We start from the raw sequence: 21,212 nt of genomic DNA, 5'->3' as shown, positions 1-21,212 counted from the left end.
GATACCCCCTTATCCAGGACTCCCTCAATGAGGCCTTAATATCCCTTAGTTTCCATTAGGACCCCGCTACCAAGGGAGGGTAGGACAAAAGATGTCATGCAAGTTCTTTTCGATAAGCACGTATGACTATATTTGGAATACATGCCTACATTACATTCATGAACTGGAGCTAGTTCTGTGTCACCCTATGTTATAACTATTACATGAGGAATCGCATCCGACATAATTATCCATCACTGATCCAATGCCTACGAGCTTCTCACCTATTGTGCTTTGTTTATTTACTTTACTGTTGCTACTATTACAATTGCTACAAAACTGCTATCGTTACCTTTGCTACTATCAACGTTACTATCATACTACTTTGCTACTAAATACTTTGCTGCAAATACTAAGTAATCCCGGTGTGGTAGAATTGACAACTCAACTGCTAATACTTGAGAATATTCTTTGGCTCCCCTTGTGTCGAATCAATAAATTTGGGTTGAATACTCTACCCTCGAAAACTCTTGTCATCCCCTATACTTGTGGGTTATCAAGACTATTTTCTGGCGCCGTTGCTGGGGAGCATAGCTCTATTCTTTGAGTCACTTGGGATTTATATCTGCTGGTCACTATGAGGAACTTGAAAGACGAAAGAACTAAGATTTTTCCCTCAACTACGAGGGGAGGTAAGGAACTACCATCTAGCTCTGCACTAGATTCTCCTTCTGTTTTGAGTAAGCTTGTGACACCTAAACCTGCTACTGCTATGAATTTTGATATGTCGCATGTTATTGATGATGCCACTTCTGCTATGCATGATACTTATGATGAAACTACTTCTGTACTTGATACTACTCTGCCATTAGGTGAATTTCTTGATGAACAACTTGCTGGGGCTAGAGAAAATGAAATTATTGAAGATAGTGATGATGAAGGTTCTCCCCCTAAGTATGAATTGCCTGTTGTTCCAGAGGGTTATGTTATGGATGAAGAAACTACTAGAGCTATTCTTGCTTGCAATGATAGATATGATCTTAAGAAGTTATTAGCTAAATGGAAACATAAATCTCTAAAAGCTAGAATGAAATATGACCCTGATTTCGCTACTTCACCTATCTTTGTTACTGATAAGGACTACGAATTCTGTGTCGATCCTGAGATTATTACTTTTGTTGAATATGATCCTTTTTATGGCAATGAATCTGAAACTATTGTGGCACATCTTACTAAGTTAAATGATATAGCCACCCTGTTCACAAATGATGAGAAATCTCGCTACTATTATATCCTTAAGATATTTCCGTTCTCATTAAAGGGTGATGCTAAAACTTGGTTTAATTCTCTTGATCCTGGTTGTGTGCGTAGTCCCCAGGATATGATTTATTACTTCTCTGCTAAATATTTCCCTGCTCATAAGAAACAAGCTGCTTTGAGGGAAATATATAATTTTGTGCAAATTGAAGAAGAGAGTCTCCCACAAGCTTGGGGGAGGCTTCTCCGATTACTTAATGCTTTGCCTGATCATCCTCTTAAGAAAGACGAAATACTTGATATCTTTTGTAATGGACTAACCGATTCTTCCAAGGACCACTTGGATAGTTGTGCTAGTTGTGTTTTTAGGGAAAGAACAGTCGACCAAGCTAAATTGCTATTGAATAATATGTTGACTAATGAAAATAATTGGACTCTTCCTGAGCCAATTCCTGATCCAATTGAGCCAACTTCTAAGCCAATTCCTGATCCTATTCCTAAACCAACTCCGAAGAAAAGGGGTGTTCTGTTTCTCAGTCCTGAAGATATGCAAGAGGCAAAGAAATCTATGAAAGAAAAAGGTATTAAAGCTGAAGATGTTAAGAATTTACCCCCTGTTGAAGAAATTCATGGTCTTAATATACCACCTATTGAAGAAACGCATTGTCTTGATAACCCGACATATGTAGTAAAGGTAAATTCTCTCTATAGATATGACAAGGTTGAAACCCCGTCTACTAAATTTCCTAGGCAATGTTTAGATGAATTTGATGACTTTATGGCTAGACAAGAAAATTTCAATGCTTATGTTGGTAGAGAATTAAAGAGTGATACTTACATGATTGGACACTTGAGTGATTATATGGCTAGAGTTAAAGTTGAACTTAAAATCGTTAGTAAATATGCTTCCATGGTTACCACTCAAGCCGAACAAGTACTTAAAGCTCAAAGTGATTTGCTCGATGAATTAAATAATAAACATGATTTTGCTGTTAGAGTGGCTACTAGAACTGGTAAAATGACTCAGGATCCTTTGTATCCTGAAGGCCACCCTAAGAGAATCGAGCAAGATTCTTAGAGAAATAATTTAGATGCACCCAGTCCTTCTAAAAAGAAGAAAAAGAAAAATGATAGGACTTTGCATGCTTCTAGTGAACCTGTTGTAGACACACCTGAGAATCCCAATGATATTTCCATTTATGATGCTAAAACACAATCAGGTGATGAACATGAAGCTAGTGACAATATTAATGATAATGTTCATGTTGATGCTCAACCTAGCAATAATAATGATGTAGAGATTGAACCTGTTGTTGATCTTGATAGCCCACAATCAAAGAATCAACGTTATGATAAGAGAGACTTTGTTGCTAGGAAACACGGTAAAGAAAGAGAACCATGGGTTCAGAAACCCATGCCTTTTCCTCCTAGGCCATCCAAGAAAAAGGATGATGAGGATTTTGAGCGCTTTGCTGAAATGATTAGACCTATCTTCTTACGTATGCGCTTAACTGATATGCTTAAAGTAAATCCTTATGCTTAATACATGAAGGATATCATTACAAATAAAAGAAAGATACCGGAAGCTGAAATTTCCACCATGCTTGCTAATTATAATTTTAAGGGTGGAATACCTAAGAAACTTGGAGATCCAGGAGTACCAACTATACCATGCTCCATTAAAAGAAACTATGTTAAAACTGCTTTATGTGATCTTGGAGCCGGTGTTAGTGTTATGCCTCTCTCTTTATATCATCGACTTGAATTGAATAAGTTAACACCTACTAAAATATCTTTCCAAATGGCCGATAAATCAACTGCTATACCTGTCGGTATTTGTGAGGATGTGCCTGTTGTGGTTGCAAACGTCACTATCTTAACGGACTTTGTTATTCTTGATATTCCCGAGGACGATAGTATGTCAGTTATCCTTGGTAGACCATTTTTGAATACTGCAGGGGTTGTTATTGATTCCAACAAAGGCAATGTCACTTTTCATGTTAATGGTAATGAGCATATGGTACACTTTCCTAGGAAACAACCTCAAGTTCATAGCATCAATTCTATTGGAAAAATTCCAACTATCATTATTGGAGGTTTTGAATTTCCTCTTCCTACTTTCAAGAAGAAATATGATATTCTTATTATTGGGGATGTTCATATACCCGTTGAGGTAACCTAGTGTTATTCGAAATTTCTCCGGTTCCATGTTATTCGGAGTGAGTTTGTTAACAAGACTTGATCAACCTTGTTAGTGGATTTATTTTGATGATCATGAGATGGATGAAGTTAGAAGGCACAACCTTCTGTACCCTCTTTTTACTTTCTGTTATTTAGAACAAATAAAGCAAAAAATAGTATATTTTCTGTCTATTTTCTGAGTTATTGCTATGTCTTGATCTTGCGTTGGTTTTCCTTGAAGAGCAAAGGGTGATGCAGCAAAGTAGCGTAAGTATTTCCCTCAATTTTTGAGAACCAAGGTATCAATCCAGTAGGAGGCTCCTCAAACGTCCCACACACCTACACAAACAAACAAGAACCTCGCAACCAACGCAATAAAGGGGTTGTCAATCCCTTCACGGCCACTTGCAAAAGTGAGATCTGATAGAGATAATATGATAAGATAAATATATTGTTGGTATTTTATGATATAGATTGGAAAAGTAAAGATGCAAATAAAAGTAGATGATAAACTTATATGATAAAAGATAGACCCGTGGGGCATAGGTTTCACTAGTGGCTTCCCTCAAGATAGCATAAGTATTACGGTGGGTGAGGGAGTCCCGGATTAGGGGGTGTCCGGATAGCCGGAATATGACCTTTGGCTAGACTCCTGGACTATGAAGATACAAGATTGAAGACTTCGTCCCATGTCCGGATGGGACTTTCCTTGGCGTGGAAGGCAAGCTTGGCGATACGATATGAAGATCTCCTCCCATTGTAACCGACTCTGTGTAACCCTAGCCCTCTCCGGTGTCTATATAAACTAGAGGGTTTTAGTCCGTAGGACGAACAACAATCATACCATAGGCTAGCTTCTAGGGTTTAGCCTCTCTGATCTCGTGGTAGATCTACTCTTGTACTACCCATATCATCAACATTAATCAAGCAGGAGTAGGGTTTTACCTCCATCGAGAGGGCCCGAACCTGGGTAAAAACATCGTGTCCCTTGTCTCATGTTACCATCTGCCTAGACGCACAGTTCGGGACCCCCTACCCGAGATCCACCGGTTTTGACACCGACATTGGTGCTTTCATTGAGAGTTCCTCTGTGTCATCATCTTTAGGCCCAATGGCTCCTCCGATCATCAACGACGACGTGGTCCAGGGTGAGACTTTTCTCCCCGGATAGATCTTCGTATTCGGCGGCTTCGCACTGCGGGCCAATTCGCTTGGCCATCTGGAGCAGATCGAAAGCTATGCCCCTGGCCATCAGGTCAGGTTTGGAAGTTTGAACTACACGACTGACATCCGGGGAGACTAGATCTTCGACGGGTTCGAGCCGCAGCCGAGCGCGCCGCACTGTCACGATGGGCATGACTAGCTCTGCCGCCGGACAGTGCCCAGGAGGCCGCCCCAGTGTCTGCTCTGACCCTTAGCTCGGAGCTGACTGCGCCAATCAAGGACGGGTGGCTGCACACTGCCTCGGGGGATGCAATCTCCACGGCGATCGAGTCGAACACCAGCCTTGTCCTTTGCGAAGCTAGTGACTCCAAGGTGCCGGACTCCCTTCCGGACTCCAAACCTTCCGCGCCCCTGCCGATCGATCCCGATTGGGCGCCGATCATGGAGTTCGCCTCCGCGGACATCTTTCAGCACTCGCCCTTCGGCGACATTCTGAATTCACTAAAGTCTCTCTCTTTATCAGCAGAGCCCTGGCCGGACTATGGTCAGCAAGGTTGGGATGCGGACGACGAAGAAATTCAAAGCCCACCCACCACCCACTTCATAGCCACTGTCGATGATTTAACCAACATGCTCGACTTCGACTCCGAAGACATCAACGGTATGGACACCGATGCGGGAGACAACCAAGAACCAGCGCCTATAGGGCACTGGAAAGCCACCTCGTCATACGAGATATACATGGTGGACACCGCAAAAAGAAGGGAATGGTGACGGAACAACGGAGGATGACCCCTCCAAGAAGCAGCCCAAGCGCCGGCGTCAGCGGCGCCGCTCTAAATCCCGACAAAGCAAAAATGGCGATTCCGGCACGGGAGATAATAACACCCCGGACAGTGCCGAAGACAACCCCCTCCAGCAGGATTCAGCACAGGAGGATGAAGAAGCCAGCCCTCATGAGAGAGCGGCAGACAGAGAGGTAGAGGACAATAATTACATGCCTCCCTCTGAAGACGAGGCAAGCCTCGATGACGACGAATTTGTCGTGCCTGAGGATCCCATCGAACAAGAGCGTTTCAAACGCAGGCTTATGGCCACGGCGAGCAGCATCAAGAAAAAACAGCAGCAACTTAGAGCTGACCAAGACTTGCTAGCCTACAGATGGACTGAAGTCCTTGCGGCCGAAGAGTACGAACTCAAACGCCCCTCCAAGAGCTACCCAAAGCGCAGGCTGCTACCCCGATTAGAGGAGGAAGCACCTAAACCTACATCACCAGTGCATGATGCGGCAGACCGGCCACCTCGTGGCCATGACAGAGAGGCCTCTCGGCCATCCACTCAAGTCGCACCCCGGCGTCGCTCAAAAAATTCCAAGGCACGATGAAATGCGCCAGACCTACAAGACATATTGGATGACAAGGCAAGGCAAACAAGATCGATCTACGGATCGCGTGGGCGCACCACGACACGTGACGATAACCGTCATGCCGGATATGGCAAATACAGCCAGGACGAACACAGCAGACAAAGCTCACTTGGGCTACGTCGTGATATAGCCCAGTACAGAGGCGCCGCACACCCACTATGCTTCACAGATGAAGTAATGGATCATCAAATCCCCGAGGGTTTTAAGCCCGTAAACATCGAATCATACGATGGCACAACAGATCCTGTGGTATGGATCAAGGATTACCTCCTTCATATCCACATGGCCCGCAGTGATGATCTACACGCTATCAAATACCTCCCACTCAAGCTTAAAGGACCAGCTCGGCATTGGCTTAACAGCTTGCCAGCAGAGTCAATTGGTTGCTGGGAGGACCTGGAAGCCGCATTCCTCGACAATTTCCAAGGCACCTATGTGCGACCACCAGACGCCGATGACCTAAGCCACATAATTTAGCAGCCAGAGGAATCGGCCAAACAATTCTGGACATGGTTCCTAACCAAGAAAAATCAAATAGTCGACTGTCCGGACGCAGAGGCCCTTGCAGCCTTCAAACATAACATCCAAGACGAATGGCTTGCCCGACACCTAGGACAGGAAAAGCCGAAATCCATGGCAGCCCTCACAACACCCATGACCCGCTTTTGCACGGGAGAAGATAGCTGGCTAGCTCGTAGTAATAACATGACCAAGAGCCCTGGTAATTCGGATACCAAGGACAACAATGGCAGGTCACGTCGCAACAAGCACAAGCGTCGCATTAACGGCGACAATCATGAGGATACGGCAGTTAATGCCGGATTCAGAGGCTCTAAACCCAGTGAGCGCAAAAAGCCATTCAAAAGAAATACTCCGGGCCCGTCCAGTTTGGACTGAATACTTGATCGCTCGTGCCAGATACACGGTACCCCCGAAACACTAGCCAATCACACCAACAGGGATTGTTGGGTGTTCAAGCAGGCAGGCAAGTTAAGTGCCGAAAACAGAGACAAGGGGCTGCATAGCGACGACGAGGAGGAGCCCCGGCCGCCGAACAATAGGGGACAGAAGGGCTTTCCCCCACAAGTGCGGACGATGAACATGATATACGCAACCCACATCCCCAAAAGGGAGCGGAAGCGTGCACTCAGGGACGTATATGCGTTGGAGCCAGTCGCCCCAAAGTTCAACCCGTGGTCCTCCTGCCCGATCACTTTTGATCGAAGGGACCACCCCACTAGCATCTGCCATGGTGGATTCACCGCATTGGTTCTAGACCCAATCATTGACGGGTTTCACCTCACTAGAGTCCTCATGGACGGCCGCAGCAGCCTGAACCTACTTTACCAGGATACAGTGCGAAAAATGGGCATAGATCCCTCAAGGATTAAACCCACAAAGACGACCTTTAAAGGCGTCATACCAGGTGTAGAAGCCAACTGTACATGCTCAGTTACACTCGAAGTGGTCTTCGGATCCCCGGATAATTTCTGAAGCGAGGAGTTAATCTTCGACATAGTCCCATTCCGCAGTGGCTATCACGCCCTGCTCGGACAAACCGCATTTGCAAAATTCAATGCGGTGCCGCACTACGCATACCTCAAGCTCAAGATGCCAGGCCCTCGCGGAGTAATCACGGTCAATGGAAACACCGAACGCTCTCTCCGAACAGAGGAGCATACGATGGCCCTCGCGGCGGAAGTACAAAGTAGCCTCGCAAGGCAATTCTCTAGTCTGGCTATTAAACGTCCGGACACCGTCAAGCGCGCCCGGAGTAACCTACAAAAAGACCGCCTGGCACGTTCCGAGCAAGCGTAGCAGTGCGGCCCCAACCCTAGCCCTTGCGAAGTTGCAAAACCAGTACTACGCGTACATAATTACGCCCTGGAAATACCATGGGCACAAGGGAAGGGGCACAACCACGGCACGCCCAACATGCAGCTCAACCACACTAGGGGCTCCAAAATTTGTCATTTCTTTTTACTTACTTTCAGGACTCCACTCTCTGGAAGGCTTGTCAAGCAGTACAATCACCGAACACACGATGCAACAGCCAGGGAGGCAGCAAGCTACGTCGAATGTCCAGGTGGTCTCTATAACGAGCTAAATACCTGTCTTACATAAAGTCTCGCAGCTTGCCCCTGGAGGGGGACATGTCAAATAATCCCATCTCTTGCTTATCGCACTATTTGTATCGTTCTGCTTTCACAGCAGCCTTTTAATAAACAATACATAGCTCTCGTCTATTATTGCATTCATTTTTTATGTAAATATGTTCAGTTATGACATTATGCAACCGTACACTTTGGTACGGCCGATACACCAGGGGCTCCAGTACCCCAGAAAATGGTGTGAGAAGTCCGAACACTCTCACGAGTGCGGCACCCCGAACTTATAGCATTATATGCATCGGCTCCGAATCATGTCTTGGGTCAATAGTTGGGTTTGCCCGGCTCCCATGTTTTGGCACCTTACGTTCCGCTATATCGGCTAAGGTAGCGCTGGGAGAACTACTGCGATTGTGCCCCAGTTGAGCTGGGTTAAGCACCTCAGTAGAGAAAGCTAAAACTGACCGTCATGATAGGGCGGGAGCCGGTCGCTGTTCGAGAGGTTTTTGAGTCCCTAAAGACTTATGCCGCTTAGAGCGAGGAGCTGGCTTTGGCCGGCCTAGGCGTGGATAGCGCCCCGAACTCGGTCTTCCGAATACTAGGGGCTTCGCCGAAATTTAAAATTATAGAATTCTATGGCTAAGTGAGAGTGATAAAGCATTATAGTCTGATTGCCTTGTTCGTTGTGCTGAGCGCCTCCCTCGAAGGACCCCAAGAATGGGAACAAGAGCGCTCAGGTTTATCCCGAACACCCCAGCACTCGTGGCATGGGGGTAGAAGCCGATGAGTCGCATCTCTCAGATTTAATAAACGGCTGCACAGAAGGTATTATTTAAAATTCAAAAAGCGTTGCTTAGCGCATATGAACAAGTTTTCAGCGCACATGATCACACGAGCGAGTTTACTCAAAACTTACATCCTTGGAACACTCATTCACCACAAGGAAAACACTCTTCAGGACGCCCTCATAATACAACTCGGGCTTGCGATGCTCCTTCCCCTCCGGTGGCCTATCTGTCACCAGCTTCTCAGCATCCATCTTGCCCCAGTGTACTTTAACACGGGCAAGGGCCCTACGGGCGCCTTCGATGCATACGGAGTGCTTGATGATTTCAAGCCACGGACAGGCATCCACCAGCTGCCTCACCAGCCCAAAGTAACTCCCGGGCATGGCCTCCCCAGGCCATAGCCGACCTATAAGGCCCTTCATGGCCTGTTCAGCTGCCTTATGGAGCTCGACCAGCTGCTTCAGCTGGTTGCTCAAGGGCACCGGGTGTCCGGCCTCAACATACTGGGACCAGAACACCTTCTCCATCGAGCTCCCTTCCTCGGCTCGGTAGAATGCAGCGGCGGCGGACACACTGCAGGGCAGATCTGCGAATGCTCCTGGAGAGCTCCGGACTCGGGTAAGTAACAAGTAATTCGCTTTCACGTTCTTGCTTTGCATAAAGAATGCCTTACCCGCTGCTATCTTCTTCATCGCCTCAATTGCCTGGAGGGCTTTTTGGCCTTCGGCCTTGGCAGATTTGGCGCTCTCAAGGGCCGAGGCAAGCTCGGACTCTCGAGTCTTTGAGTCAAGCTCCAAACTCTCGTGTTTATTCACAAGAGCATTGAGCTCTTGCCGCACCTCCGCCACCCGTGCCTCCTGCTTTTCTCGCTTGTTGCGCTCCATGGCCGCATTGTCTTCGGCCTTGGACATCGCCTCCTTCAGGGTCGCCACCTTGGTTGTGGCCCCTGTAATACTCACGTTGGTCCTGTCATTATTTGCAACCAGATCTTTTTATATACTTACATAAGGTACTACTTACCTTCCTTGTCCTCGAGCTGCTTCTTGGCAAGGCCGAGCTTGTTCTCGGACCGCTCGAGGCTCTGCTTCAATGCATCAACCTCCGCAGTCAGTGCGGCAGAGGTCAGCAGCGCAGCCTGCATTCCCATATTGGCATACTTATGTTAGACTCCTGCGTATATCTTTTTAGATCCTCAGTCCGGTTTTTCTTTCCGAACACCAAACTGAGCATCAAGGGCTACTGTCTATGCGGTAATATTTTTACATATCTTAAATACATACCTCAAAGCCTGTTAGAAGGCTGGCACAGGCTTCCGTCAGCCCGCTCTTGGCGGACTGAACCTTCTGGATCACCGCACTCATAATAGTACGGTGCTCCTCGTCGATGGAGGCGCCGTTAAGCACCTCCAGCAAATTATCCGGTGCCTCCGGTTGGACGGAGGTCACCGGCATCGTAGGCTTGCCCTTCTTACTACGGGGCCGCCTGCCGGACTCCGGAACCACTGAAGGTTCCGGTGCGGTGTCCGACCCAAGGCCGGACTTAGATCCCTCTGGGGTTTCATCCCCTTTGCGCCTGGAGTCCGGGAGGTCGCCTTGCGGCGCCTCCAGGACCACCTCCTCCTGGCTTAGCCCCTTTTGGGACTCCACCTCGGCATCGTCCGCTGGGCGAGGGGAGGTAGCAGTCGGGAGTGAAAGACTATTCACATCCGACGAATCCAGGGAGCCGCTCGATGAAGCATCAAGCTAGGCCTTGGGCGGAGTGCATGATTATATTCGGCGTCAGAAGATACTGTGCAATAAAGGAACGCCATGAGTTATTCTGGTATCCGGATACTTACGATTTTGCCAGGGGCTTGGCCCTGGATGGCCACTCCTCTCCGCCGTCGTCGGCGCTGGTGGAGTAGTCAGGAAGAAGGGTCTTTCCCTTCTTGGACCCTCCGGCCTCCCCAGTTGGGGCGGCCTTCCTTTTCTTTCCTCCCCCAGTTGGAGGGGGAGAGCCTTCTTCTTCCTCCTCCTCGTCTTCGGGGGAGGAGTGCGCTTCGGGGTCATCGGGCGATGAATCCGACACCACCAGGCGCCGGGAACTCTTTCGAGTTCCCGTGGCCTTCTTCTTGGCCTTCTTCTCCGGCACCACGTGAGGTGCCGGGACCAGCAGCTTCGCCAAACGTGCATCTGCTGGGCCTTCGGGCAAAGGAGCCGGACAGTCAATCTGTCCGGACGTCTTCTTCCAGTCCTGTCAAAGGAGCGGGAGCTTAGATCCCGCATAGAGTCAAACTATGAAAAACAAGTATCCTGTAAAGGGTAAAACAAGCTTAGTGCGCTGGCTTTACGCTTCGTGTAGAATCCGCGATCCTCGGTAATGGGAGGGGGAACCTCGAAGCCCTTGAATAGCACCTTCCAGGCGTCTTCATGCATTGTGTCAAAGAGCCTGGACAAAGTTTGGTGCTGGGCCGGGTCGAACTCCCACAAGCTACAAGCCCGTCATTGACACGGGAGGATCCGGCGGAAGAGCATGACCTGGACTACGTTGACAAGTTTAACCTTCTTGTCCACCAGGTTTTGGACACAGGTTTGGAGTCCGGTCACCTCTTACGAATTACCCCACGACAGGCCCGTCTCTTTCCAGGAGGTGAGCCATGTGGGGATGCCAGATTGGAATTCGGGGGCCGCTGCCCATTCAGGGTCACGCGGCTCGGTGATGTAGAACCACCCGGATTGCCACCCTTTGATGGTTTCCATAAAGGAGCCCTCGAGCCATGTGACATTGGGCATCTTGCCCACCATGGCGCCAACACACTCCGCTTGCCGGCCGCCCACTACCTTCGGCTTGACATTGAAGGTCTTCAGCCATAAGCCGAAGTGGGGCTTGATGCGGAGGAAGACCTCGCACACGATGATAAACGCCGAGATGTTGAGGATGAAGTTCGGGGCCAGATCGTGGAAATCCAGGCCGTAGTAGAACATGAGCCCCCAGACAAATGGGTGGAGTGGGAAGCCCAGTCCGCGGAGGAAATGGGAGAGGAACACCACCCTCTCATGGGGCCTTGGGGTGGGGATGAGCTGCCCCTCGTCTGGGAGCCGGTGCGCAATGTCGTTGGACAAGTATCCGGCCTTCCTCAACTTTTTGATGTGCCCCTCCGTGATGGAGGAGGCCATCCACCTGCCTCCCGCTCCGGACATGGTTGGAGAAGGTTGAGGTGGGAATTGCGGACTTGGGCGTTGGAGCTCGAGTGCGCGGAAATGGATAAGCGAAGGAGGGAGAAGGCGTGATTAATGGCACGAGCCTGGTAAAACTCGCTTATCTCCCAAGCGCCATGATTAATGGCACGGTTGGGTTACCCACACCCGTATTGATGAGAATCCCAAAATAAGGGGACACGATCTCTGCTTCGACAAGACGTGCCAAGGAAACCACCTCGCTAAACGCACTGAGGTGGGACAGTAAAACGATTCGAATAAAGGCTTGGTCGTGGCATGATGTCACGCTGTGGAATACGTTAGCAGATTAGATTTGTACAAATATTATTCTCTCTATGGTGGTATGTGGAACTTATTTTGCAGAGCCGGACACTATCCTTGTGTTCAAAATCTTCTATGAAGTATTCGGAGGAGGAACCCGCCTTGCAATGCCGAAGACAATCTGCGCACCGGACTCGACGTCATTGAAGCCTGGTTCATGGGCTACTGACGGAGTCCCGGATTAGGGGGTGTCCGGATAGCCGGACTATGACCTTTGGCCGGACTCCTGGACTATGAAGATACAAGATTGAAGACTTCGTCCCGTGTCCGGATGGGACTTTCCTTGGCGTGGAAGGCAAGCTTGGCGATACGATATGAAGATCTCCTCCCATTGTAACCGACTCTGTGTAACCCTAGCCCTCTTCGGTGTCTATGTAAACTGGAGGGTTTTAGTCCGTAGGACGAACAACAATCATACCATAGGTTAGCTTCTAGGGTTTAGCCTCTCTGATCTCGTGGTAGATCTACTCTTGTACTACCCATATCATCAATATTAATCAAGCATGAGTAGGGTTTTACCTCCATCGAGAGGGCCCGAACCTGGGTAAAAACATCGTGTCCCTTGTCTCCTGTTACCATCCGCCCAATACAGAAGTAGGTCGGTGGATGCTTGAGTGGCCCACAAGGGTGGGGGGCACGCCGGGCACCCTCGTGGCCGCCTGCTCTATTGCTTGACGTCCACTCCAAGTTCCCTGGATCACGTTTGTTCCAAAAATATTGGTCCTGAAGGTTTCATTCCGTTTGGACTCCGTTTGATATTCCTTTTCTTCGAAACACTGAAATAGGAAAAAATAGCAATTCGGGTTGGGCCTCCGGTTTGTAGGTTAGTCCCAAAAATGATATAAAAGTGTAAAGTAAAGCCCATAAACATCCAAAACGGGTAATATAATAGCATGGAACAATCAAAAATTATAGATACGTTGGAGACGTATCAAGCATCCCCAAGCTTAATTCCTGCTCGTCCTCGAGTAGGTAAATGATAAAAACAGAATTTTTGATGTGGAATGCTACCTAGCATAATTTTCAATGTAATTTTCTTTAGTGTGGCATGAATTTTCAGATCCAAATTATTCAAAATAAAAGTTCATATTGACATAAGAAATAGTAATACTTCAAGCATACTAACTAAGCAATCATGTCTTCTCAAAATAACATGGCTAAAGAAAGTTCATCCCTACAAAATCATATAGTTTGGTCATGCTTCCATTTTCGTCACACAAGAATGCTCTCATCTTGCACACCCCCGATGACAAGCCAAGCAATTGTTTCATATTTTAGTAATCTCAAACTTTTTTCAACTTTCACACAATACATGAGCGTGAGCCATGGATATAGCACTATGGGTGGAATAGAATATGATGATGGAGGTTGTGTGGAGAAGACAAAAAAGGAAGGAGGTCTCATATTGACGAGGATAATCAAAGGGCTATGGAGATGCCCATCAATTGATGTCAATATGAGGAGTAGGGATTGCCATGCAACGGATGCACTAGAGCTATAAATGTATGAAAGCTCAACAAAAGAAACTAAGTGGGTGTGCATCCAACTTGCTTGCTCATGAAGACCTAGGGCATTTGAGGAAGCCCATCATAGGAATATACAAGCCAAGTTCTATAATGAAAAATTCCCACTAGTATATGAAAGTGACAACATAAGAGACTTTCTATATGAAGAACATGGTGCTACTTTGAAGCACAAGTGTGGAAAAGGATAGTAACATTGCCCCTTTTATTTTTTTTATTTTTTTTCTTTTTGGGCCTTTTATTCTTTTGGCCTTTCTTTTTTTTCTTTTTTTCTTTGGCCTTTCTTTTTTTCTTTCCTTTTTGGACTTTCTTTTTTTATTTGGCGGCAATGCTCTAATAATGATGATCATCACACTTCTATTTATTTACAACTCATGAATTACAACTCAAAACTAGAACAAGATATGACTCTATATGAATGCCTCCGACGGTGTACCGGGATGGGCAATGAATCAAGAGTGACATGTATGAAAAATTATGCATGGTGGCTTTGCCACAAATATGATGTAAACTACATGATCATGCAAGGCAATATGACAATGATGATGCATGTCATGATGATGAATGGAACAGTGGAAAGTTGCATGGCAATATATCTCGGAATGGCTATGGAAATGCCATAATAGGTAGGTATGGTGGCTGTTTTGAGGAAGATATAAGGTGGTTTATGTGTGATAGAGCATATCGTATCACGGGGTTTGGATGCACCGGCGAAGTTTGCGCCAACTCTCAAGGTGAGAAAGGGCAATGCACGGTACCGAAGAGGCTAGCAGTGATGGAAGGGTAAGAGTGCGTATAATCCATGGACTCAACATTAGTCATAAAGAACTCATATACTTATTGCAAAAGTCTACAAGTCATGAAAAACCAAGCACTACGCGCATGCTCCTAGGGGGATAGATTGGTAGGAAAAGACCATCGCTCGTCCCCGACCGCCACTCATAAGGATGACGATCTAAGAACACCTCATATTTCAAATTTGTTACATAACGGTTACCATATGTGCATGCTACGGGACTTGCCAACTTCAACACAAACATTCTTTAAATTCACAATTACCCAACTAGCATGACTCTAATATCACCACCTCCATATCTCAAAACAATTATCAAGTATCAAATTGATCATAGCATCCAATTCACTTCCTATGATAGTTTTTATTATACCCAACTTGGATGCCCATCATTCTAGGACCAATTTTAAAACCATAGCAAATTCCATGCTGTTCTAAAAGACTCTCAAAATAATATAAGTGAAGCATGAGAGATTAAAAATTTCTACAAAATTAAGCCACCGCCATGCTCTAAAATATATAAGTGAAGCACTAGAGCAAAAACTATCTAGCTCAAAAGATATAAGTGAAGCACATAGAGTATTCTAATAAATTCTAATCAAGTGGGATTCTCCAAAAAGGTGCGTACAGCAAGGATGATTGTGGTAAACTAAAAATCAAAGACTAATATCATTCAAGACTCTCCAAGCAAAACACATATCATGTGGCGAATAAAAATATAGCTCCAACTAAAAAAGTTACCGATAGACGAAGACGAAAGAGGGGATGCCTTCCTGGGAATCCCAAAGCTTAGGCTTTTGGTTATCCTTGAATATCTTTGGGTTCCATGGGCATCCCCAAGCTTAGGCTCTTGCCACTCCTTATTCCATAGTCCATCAAATCTTTACCCAAAACTTGAAAACTTCACAACACAAAACTCAACAGGAAATCTCATAAGCTCCGTTAGTGCAAGAAAGAAAAACCACCATATAAGGTACTGTAATGAACTCATTCTTTATTTATATTGGTGTTAAACCTACTATATTCCAGATTCTCTATGGTTCATACCCCCCCAATACTAGCCATAGATGCATCAAAATAAGCAAACAACACACGAAAAACAGAATCTGTCAAATACAGAACAGTCTGTAGCAATCTGTAACTTTCTAATACTTCTGGAACTTTAAAAATCCTACCAATATAGGAAGTCCTGGGCAATTTGTATATTGATCTACAGCATAAAGAATCAACAAAAAATCACGTTTCTGTGAATTACTAAAATTATTTTCGTGTGTGCAAAGTTTCTGTTTGTCAGCAAAATCAAATTAACTATCACCATAGGTTATCCTATAGGTTCTACTTGGCACAAACACTAATTAAAACATGAAAACACATCTAAACAGAAGCTAGATGGAAAATTTATTACTAAATAGAAGCAAAAAAAAAAAGGGTTGCCTCCCAACTAGCGCTATTGTTTAATGCCCCAATCTAGGCATAAAAGCGAGGATAGATCTAAGTAGTGCCATCTTTGGCACTCAATTCCTCAATAGAGCACTTACAATATTTAAGGGTTTCTCCCTTTTTAGTAATGATTAAGCTCCTAGGCAAGAATTCAAGAAATTCATTTGTAGCAAAAGGTTCCTTAATGATAGAGAGACAATTGTGGTGAACACCTATTGATTTGAGATCCACATTTCCCTTATTAGAAGATTCACCCTTATTTTTAGGAACATAAATAAATTTGGCAGTTTTGGTAGGAGGATTTGGAGTGTTTTTCATAGATGAAAAGGCTGACCCTAGGCTGGTAATAATATCCTCAATTTTACCGATTCTCGTAGAATCTAGATCTATTCTTTCATTAACTATAGGTTCTTTCTCTTTAAAAAATTTCAAAGTAACCCCAACCCTAGATCCATATTGGCTAATTTGGTTATGAATCTTTTTATCTAAATTTTCAATTAACTCAACAGTGGCAACTTTATTTTCAATAATTTCAAGCCTTTGCACCACATGTTCTAGAGTCAAAATAGTCCCGTTTACCAAGAGAGGCGGAGGACCAAACAAATCGAATATAGCATTATAAGCATCAAAGGTATGGCTATCAAAAAAATTCCCTCCGGTAATGGTATCAAGAATGCATCTATTCCACAGAGTAATGCCTACATAAAAATTGCGAAGAAGAACGGAAGTAAGAAGCCTCCTAGTAGATCTATTTTGAGCATTGCAAATTCTATGCCAAGCATCTTTTAGATTTTCTCCCTCCCTTTGCTTAAAATTAAGAATTTCATGTTCGGGAGTAATAACGAGGATAGAAGGACTAGCGATGACGACGAGCAAACAAAAGACAAGCAAAAAAGAGGGGAGATTGGGAAAGAGAGGGAGAATAAAATGTCAAGGGTGAAGTGGGGGAGAGGAAAATGAGAGGCAAATGGCAAATAATGTAATGCGAGGGAGATGAGTTTGTGATGGGTACTTGGTATGTCTTGAATTGAGCGAAGACCTCCCCGGCAACGGCACCAGAAATCCTTCTTGCTACGTCTTGAGCTTCGTTGGTTTTCCTTGAAGAGGAAAGGGTGATGCACCAAAGTAGCGTAAGTATTTCCCTCAGTTTTTGAGAACCAAGGTATCAATCCAGTAGGAGGCTCCTCAAAAGTCCCACGAACCTACATAGACAAACAAGAACCTCGCAACCAACACAATAAAGGTGTTATCAATCCCTTCACGGCCACTTGAGAAAGTGAGATCTGATAGAGATAATATGATAAGATAAATATTTTTTTGGTATTTTATGATATAGATTGGAAAAGTAAAGATGCAAATAAAAGTAGATGATAAACTTATATGATAAAAAAAAGACCTGGGGGCCATAGGTTTCACTAGTGGCTTCTCTCAAGATAGCATAAGTATTACGGTGGGTGAACAAATTACTGTCAAGCAATTGATAGAAAAGCGAATAATTATGAGATTATCTAGGCATGATCATGTATATAGGCATCACGTCCGTGACAAGTAGACCGACTCCTGCCTGCATCTACTACTATTACTCCACACATCGACCGCTATCCAGCATGCATCTAGAGTATTAAGTTCATAAAGAACAGAGTAACGCATTAAGAAAGATGACGTGATGTAGAGGGATAAACTCATGCAATATGATATAAACCCCATCTTTTTATCCTCGATGGAAACAATACAATATGTGCCTTGCTGCCCCTGCTGTCACTGGGAAAGGACACCGCAAGATTGAACACAAAGCTAAGCACTTCTCCCATTGCAAGAAAGATCAATCTAGTAGGCCAAACCAAACTGATAATTCAAAGAGACTTGCAAAGATATTAATCACACATAAAAGAATTCAGAGGAGATTAAAATATTTCTCATAGATAAACTTGATCATAAACCCACAATTCATCGGGTCTCGACAAACACACCGCAAAAAGAGTTACATCGAATATATCTCCAAGAAGATCGAGGAGAACTTTGTATTGAGATTCAAAGAGAGAGAGAAGAAGCCATCTAGCTAATAACTATGGACCCGAAGGTCTGTGGTAAACTACTCACAACTCATCGGAGAGGCCTTGGAGATGATGTAGAGGCCCTCCATGGTCAATTCCCCCTCCGACGGAGGGCCGGCGAAGGCTCCAAGATGGGATCTCGCGGATACAGAAGGTTGTGGCGGTGGAAATAGTTTTTTGTGGTGCTCCTGGATGTTTTTAGGGTACGTGGGTATATATAGGAGGAAGAAGTAGGTCGGTGGATGCTTGAGGGGCCCATAAGGGTGGGGGGCACGCCGGGCACCCTCGTGGCCGCCTGCTCTGTTGCTTGACGTCCACTCCAAGTTCCCTGGATCACGTTTGTTCCAAAAATATTGGTCCTGAAGGTTTCATTCCGTTTGGACTTTGTTTGATATTCCTTTTCTTCGAAACACTGAAATAGGAAAAAAAAGCAATTCGGGCTGGGCCTCCGGTTAGTAGGTTAGTCCCAAAAATGATATAAAAGTGTAAAGTAAAGCCCATAAACATCCAAAACGGGTAATATAATAGCATGGAACAATCAAAAATTATAGATACGTTGGAGACGTATCAATTATCCATGCAATTAAAAATATCCCGAAAATAAAAGTTCTCCAAATGCCCTGCCAATTTAGTATGATTTTTTCTGGAATATTTGAGAATATTTGGCCCTGAAAACACTGCAGGGGGGCAAGCACCTGGCCACGAGGGTCCAGGGCGCGCCCCCTGCCTCGTGGGCCCATGGTGGCCCCCCTCCACTTATTCCTGCACCCACACACTTTATCTTCCTCCCAAAAAAATCACCATCCAGTTCAAGCATGAGTTCTAGCTCACTTTGCTGCCATTTTCGATCTCCTTGCTCAAAGCTCCATTCACAAAACTGCTTTGGGAGATTGTTCCTTGGTATGTGACTCCTCCAATGGTCCAATAAGTTTTTGTTCTAGTGATTTATTCATTGCAAATTTTTGCTCCGTAGGTGACCCTGTTCTTGAGCTTGCATGCCAAATTTATGTGATCCCAAGTAATTCTAATGCAAGATATAGGCTCTAGGCACTTGTGGGAGCAGTTGCTATCAGTTTTGTTGAGTTTGACTCACTTTTATTTTGAGTTACTAAAAATTTCATAAATTTTCAGAAAATGATTAAGAGATTTTTGAGGGGCTCTTCTAGACAAGGCTCCAATGATAAACAAGCTAAGGAGAAAGAAAAGGCCAAGTACAATCTTCCTCGCATGGCGGAAGTACGACCGTGTGAATGGCCTTGTGATGATTTCTTGAGAGCAGCGGGGATTTATGAAGACTTTTATTCTTTGGCTGATAATGCTGGCCTCACCGACTTCCTCCATGACCGGATCGAAGAGTATCTCTTACTCACCAATACTTTTGTGCAAAATTTCTACTATTATCCTAAGAATTCACCTCCTTCAGTAGATTTTCATTTATATGATGAGGCTAGGGAGATGTCATTACGTAATTTTTGCGCCGTTTGCAGAATACCCTTCGAGGGCAGTTTAGATGAACCGCATAGTAAAGATGTGGATGGTTTTACTGATACTATTACTGTAGGGGAATCGAGGAAGGTTTCCGATGCAACAATTACTAGCATACATTTTCCTGTTTTACGCTACTTTATAATATTTGTGTCGGGGAAACTAATCCACGAACACCTATGGGACCGGCGGACCGAGCCCCTTTTGGTTCGGCGGGGGGCGGAGACCGCATGAAAAGCGGATCGAGGCGAAGCACACGAGCAGTTTACCCAGCTTCGGAGCTCTCCGAAGAGATAACACTCCTACTGCTGCATGTCTGAGTGTATTGAGTTCTTGCTCGGGAGCGCTAAGTGCTATAGTACACACTAGCTGCTAACGAGACCGAGCGTGAGTGTTTTTCTGCCTTCGAACCCCCCTCTACGTTGCGCATGGGCCTCCTTTTATATGCTAAAGGGGTCTCCGACAGGTGGCAACGTAGACAAGGGTAAAAATGGAAAAGGAATTGCGGTTGGTACAACTACCTATACAGTGTATCCTACCTAACCCTGACGGCAGGGGACAAAGGCATTAAATGCCCGTCTGTGTCGCCCAAATAGTGCAAAAAGGGACCGTTAGGGACGCCGCCGCTTGCCACGATGGCAATCTTGTCAGCGTCGCTTGCCACCGCGCACCGCTGGACGCACAGCCTCTTGCCACGCGCGCCTGGAAAGGTCCCAGGGCGACACGTTGGTGGATGTGCTAGAGCGCGGGTACAGAGTGGTAGTTTGCCGCGGCAAGCGCCTTGCCGCGGTCGTTGTCTTGTCGCGTCTGGAAGCTTGTCGCTCACCGGGCCTTGTCGGGACGCGTGGCGCGTTGCGGCAAGTCCCTTGAGATGCCTTGGTTGGCCTTCCCGGCAAGCTCCTCTTGCCGGGACCTTGTCTCCTTGGCTTGAATACTTTGTTCTTGAATGGCTCCAAAGGAACCACGGAGGACCTTGGCGGTCACCCGGCAAGCCTTGCCGCGGGGTGCCGCAACTGCCCATGCACAAGTTCGGGATACTAGGGTACCGCTACTCTAGTACACCGACAAGAACCCCCAGGCCTGGGCCACACACGGTGCCGAGCGCTGTTGGGCCAGGCCCAAAATAGGGCACGGGCACGCGCGGCCTGGGTTACGCCGTATCTCACTCCGTATCCACCCCGCCCTCCTCGAACGGCACGCGTCAAATGCGGCGTCGTGGGAGAGATCGTGGGTGGTTTCTTTATTCGGAAAGACGGAACGCCCGCGCCCTCCCTCTTTATAAGCAGGGGAAACAGGGGCAGTTCGCCCATATCGCCGGTTGCTACTCCAATCTCAAAAATCTCCGCCGCTCCCCCTTTCTTCCCAAAGCTGAAAGAGAGCAGCGCTCCGCTCCCCATCGCCACCGGCACCACCAACGCCGTCGATCTCTCTCACCACCTCCGCCATGGCTCCGAAAGCCGACAAGGGGAAGGTCGTGAAGTCGGCCGAGGCGCAGC

Source organism: Triticum dicoccoides, chromosome 5B (assembly GCF_002162155.2).
Source record: "Triticum dicoccoides isolate Atlit2015 ecotype Zavitan chromosome 5B, WEW_v2.0, whole genome shotgun sequence".
Classification (NCBI taxonomy): Eukaryota; Viridiplantae; Streptophyta; class Magnoliopsida; order Poales; family Poaceae; genus Triticum; species Triticum dicoccoides.
This window is presented reverse-complemented; position numbering follows the sequence as displayed.